General features: G+C 43.0%; 1 pseudogene; it reads right to left on the bottom strand.

Annotated features, from left to right (window-relative positions):
* Positions 1-521: 521 nt before the first annotated feature.
* LOC123125251 (F-box/FBD/LRR-repeat protein At1g13570-like) lies at positions 522-3,774 on the bottom strand (annotated as a pseudogene).
* Between the last annotated feature and the right edge of the window lie 1,423 nt (positions 3,775-5,197).

The raw sequence follows: 5,197 nt of genomic DNA, 5'->3' as shown, positions 1-5,197 counted from the left end.
TTCCGGCGATTTATACATGGTCTCATAGAGATGCTCTTAGAGGTTGTGGACCTCTGGAATTCGCGCCGTACTTCGCACTCTGTTATAGCGCCAGTTCTTTTAGAAATTGAAGAGCTAGCTTCTAGTTCTATTTCTTTAGTTATTCATCATGTAAGGAGACATACAAACATCCCAGCCTACCTGTGTGCAAAGCATGCCAACACACTGGAGGTGACGGAGTGTTGGATGGATCCCCCCCCCCTTGGTTTTCTAGTCACAAGCCTGATGGCTGATGGGGCCGGAGCCAAATCGTTTGAATAAAGCTCTTGAATTGATCACGAAAAAAAAGAACATCGTGGCGTGAAGTTAAACCCATGATTCCAAGCACAAGTCAAGCAGCAACTTGTGCAAGCCTACATGTTTCACTTTAGTTCTCCTGACTCGTGCGCGTAGTAGCAACATGGCACATGTAAATCAGCTAGCATCTAATCAAGCAAAGCCAAGTCTGCAAAGTTTTCATTTTTGAAAGAGAAATCCTGGAGGTTCAAGCAAAGGAAGTCTCCGCGACAGCAGAAGTACCAACAGGACAGGCTAATGCACTGAATTGTATCACAAACTTTGCGCCAAACTACCAATGGTGCCAAATTTCTTTCAGAACAACATAACTACTATGGCAGTCCCTTCGGACGGAGATTTCGTGGATGTGGCGTGTCTGATCTTCAAAAGACTACCTTGGTCATGGGAGAGTATTGTGTCATTCCAGCGGAACAGCCTCACGCATTTCCAGGCTCCGAGGGTAAAAATAATCTAGTAACATTACAACCTGCCAGCACAACAAGAACACCGTTTATGCAGCGCATCCCAACAGGCATAAGGCAGATGGAACAAAATATGCCGTGCAGACTGACAACCATCTAATATAATGTAGCTTAAAATTGTTAAGAAAAGAAAAGATGAAACACGAGCATGGAAAAGTTCCTGAATGCATTGAGCCTCATTCACATTCACCTGTGAATGTGATTGTTCTCTTCCTGCCAACTACTAAACACCCTCTCTTCTAGCCACAAAATTATCTTTGCTTACCTTGAATAATACATAAGTGAAAACATAATAGTAAAGTTGGAACGACGTAGGCACTGCTACTCTGTCATTTGCATGGTGTCAAACTTCCTAAACAATGCTATTATGTATCAATGCAATGCTGGTATGCAATAACGCTGGTAAGATTCTTTACCTGCAAATATAACCTCAGCATGAGTTGAAGCTTTTTTGTAGTTTAGTAACTTCTTCAGTCCATCCTCATTAGACATTGCCAATTCCGCACCATGACTAAGACTTATGGATAATGTGCGAAGAAGCCTTGCTTTAGAGAGAATAACCTCTATGAAGGACATTTCATTTGTAAACAAGTGAATACCAGTCATATCCACAAACTGAAGTTTGGCACACATGCCATCAGTACACTGTGCATTTTGAAACTCTCCATTTGTCTCAAATTTCTGCCCCATGCCATAATCATAATCACAAACAACCTTAACAAATATAAGTAAACAATCATTCATTGGAAGCGATAATGATGGCCTTCATATAATGTAAATAAAGATGATCTGTAGCACTAAACATTACCTGTATTTTGAGGCTTTCAAGGCTTGGAGCATTCCTTAGCAAGCAAAAGGTTGATAAAATGGAGGGAAGTTCACATAAGTGTGTCAGCAGTGTCAAGCTTTTAAGTTGATAAAGGTGCATGGAAGTGTCTCTCGAATATTGGCCCCATTTAACTGAAACAGACAAAAGAGAACTGTCAAAAATTAAATTCAATGCATATCCAGAATCGTTGAATAAATATTACAGTCAAAAATTAAACTCAACGCATTTCCAGAATCATTGATGCTACGATCCCGTAGCACTTCCCTGCGTCTCCCCGAGGTGTGGAACTAGAACCAGGAAAATATCTCAGAGAGAAAGGCTTGGAGAAGGGGAAAGAGCAGAGAGAGGAAAGCTTCAGCTAGGGAATAGTGTTTACAGAGTCAATTCGATACCTCTCACTCACCACACATTGTCTATATGTACTACCATTACAAGCCACATGGGCCAAGCCGGTCCGCTAAGCTCGCGCGCGCGCGCGCGCGCACACACACACACACACACACATGGGCCGGGTCCAGCTTGTAGCAGTTGAACAAATATTACATTATTTACTCATGTATAAGTAAAGTCACATCCACAGCTCACAAAGGCATGAACCCAGTTCTAGAAGAACTATAGGAGTTTAGGATGTTACAATTTATAGAGGCTCTCAACCCACTAGAAACAAAAAAGTCAGTTCAAGTAGTAAACTAGTAATTTTTCTAGGAAATCACTACAGGATTACAAATATATACAACTCTGTGGCTAATGCAAAGAACACCATGAGGAGGTAATTTCCAAGTTACATTCTAAACAAGGTGGTTTGTCATTAAGTTGGGGTTTGGGACGCAACACCACTTTGAGTTTGGATCCCGATTGTCCCTAGCTGATCAAACGCTTGACAACAACCATATCATTGCAAAATATCATGAATTAGCAAGCAGATGAGATCGACAAAGTCCACCAATGCACTAGGAGGATGAGGCACAACACTTCATGACCTAGTCCTCGATGTTGTCTGAAGGAAATTTAATCACGGAAATGATGAATCCCGAACATTCAGGATGTGCCCATGGCAAATGGAACGTTTTTTATCGCAACTTTAGTTGACGCAAGGATGACAAGTTTAGTTGACAAGCACGGCAATTTCCTGGCAAAAAACAATCCAAGGGCCGAATTGCTATGCTTGCCAACTAAACTTGACATCCCTCGCGTATATAAATTGCAAAAAAGAAAAAAAACGTTCGAACATTCAGTAGTAGTTATATGCGTCCTTTAATTATGTCCATGAGTGCTGAATTTAATTTCAATGGTAAGAAGGGGTAAGCAGAGAGGGCTGTACCGGTTGATGATAAGTAGATATCTGAAGCTCGGTAAGGCTCGCAAGGCCGGAGAGAAATTTGGAGAAATCGCGATTCCCTAAATAGTCGCATATATCAATGACGGCAGAATCCAGTCGCGGAAGATCCCCAAGATCCCAACCATGATCATCAAGCGAATGAAGATGGAGGGAACCCAAATTAGGCCCCTGAATCACCCGCTGTTTGAATTCACCAGGGATATTCACATCCTGAAGTGTCAGCTCCTCGAGCAACGGCGATGTCGCAATGATCTCCTCCAGTTGGTACTGACCGTGTTCCTGCAAGTCGACCCTACGCAGACTAAGGTTCCTCAGCTCCGGCAAACCTTTGAATCCCCGGGGTAGCATCGGGACGGCGCAGTACGAGAGATGGAGGGAGGTGAGCCGGCCGCAGGTGAAGACGGAGGAGGGGAGGGTCAGGAAGCCGGAGATGTCGAGGATCTCAACGGCCTGGCGGGAGAGGACGAGGAACCAGTCGTGGATGCGGCAGGAGCAGGACTCGTCCATGAAGGCGCGGAAGAGCCGGACGCGGCAGGGGCATCGGAGGAGGATGCTGTCGACGGCCCCCTCGTGCTTGAGGCCATCGTCGAAGTCGAGGTCCAGCGATGCAAGGGCCATCGGCGTCGCCACGCGCGGGAGAGCGCCGACGTGCGGACGGCGTCGCGGGGGCCGACGCGGTTGAGGATGTCGTCGAGGACGTCCGTCGGCAGGGAGATCAGGGCATCCGCCTCCGCCACGGCGAACTCAGTCGCCTGACGCGGCCTGTAGGAGCGGCGCGGCGGCGGCATTCCTCCGGTGACCGACGCTGCGGGAGCTGGGCCTGGGAGAGCGGGGGCTATATGTCGCCGTTACCGATTCCTAATAGGAATCGCTTACGGACGACGACTAGCGGGCCGGCCCATCAGCGCGGTTGCTCGCTGTACGCTGTAGGTTAGCTCTACTGTCGGGTTTTCTTTTGTTTTTTCTCTAGTTTTATTTTTTTTGCACCGGGGTTTTTTCTGTATTTATTTTTATTCATTTACTCTGGTTTTCTTTGTTTTCTTGATGATTTCTTTGGTTTCTTTCTTTGTTACACTATATGGTTTTCTTTGTTTCTCTCTTTTCTTTGCTTTACTTTTTAATTCTTTGTCGGATTTTATCCGTTTTATTTTGTTCAACACATGTCTGCTTTTTTCTGAGTACACCATATACATTAGAGCACACCATAAAAAAATTCTGGCACACGTAGGACATTTTTTAAATACACGATGCAGAATTTTTTTTAGATACATGTTTTAAACACTTTTTTGAATACACGGTAACATCTTCCAAGTACACGTTTGAACATTTTTTCTAATGAAAATATTAAAAAAAACTACATTTTTTTCCAAATGTATGAACATTTTTTAATTTTCGTGTGGAAAAACTTGACTATTTTAAAAAGTATTATTTATATTTTTAATGGAAATAAACATTAAGTTTTTTACATTTTATACACATTTTTTGAATTTGTGCATACATTTGTTTGAAACACGGCAGCATATTTTCATTGGCACGAACATTGTTTTGAAATTTTATCAACATTCTATTAAACTGTGGCAACATTTTTTTATACTATGTTAACTTTTTAAAATTCGTGGTTTTAATTTTCTTAATTAAATTTAAGTTCTTAAAATATATGCCTTCCAAACATAAATAAAAGAAGAAGAAAAAAAGGAAATCGTAGCAGCGGCCCCCCAGGCTTGCCCGGCGGCGGCGAGGGAGACTGGGGAAAGGGGGCGACCGACAGCGCCAATTATGATTGAAAAATGTTTGATCGTCTATTCATGCCGTACTCTAAATATGCTCTTAGCATGAGGAAGGATATCAGATATCCACATTACAGTCCATGAAGGGCCTGCAATAAGAACCGTTGCAGATGGATGAGTACATTTTTCAAGCCCTAGTATTTAACAAAAAAACTACCACATTCCAATCAACCCTGACGATAAACTACCACTCTACAAAAATTAGCAGGGAACTACCACTATACATTCGTCTTCTTCTTTTTTTGCAAAAAACACTAATCACTGATTTAGCCAAAATTAAACTCGGCTATGAAAGGGCGGCCCACACGTAAGCGTTGACATGGCACAATTAACTCCGCTAGATTGACCATTATATTGACCGTTATGACAGATGGGATCCACGTATAAGCATTAATCCTCTTCTTCCTCCAAACATTTTGACTGAGACATCGCTTCGGGCAGTTTG

This window comes from Triticum aestivum, chromosome 5D (genome assembly GCF_018294505.1).
Source record: "Triticum aestivum cultivar Chinese Spring chromosome 5D, IWGSC CS RefSeq v2.1, whole genome shotgun sequence".
Lineage (NCBI taxonomy): Eukaryota > Viridiplantae > Streptophyta > Magnoliopsida > Poales > Poaceae > Triticum > Triticum aestivum.
The sequence above is the reverse complement of the archived record's forward strand: the minus strand, read 5'-3'. Positions and strand labels throughout refer to the sequence as shown.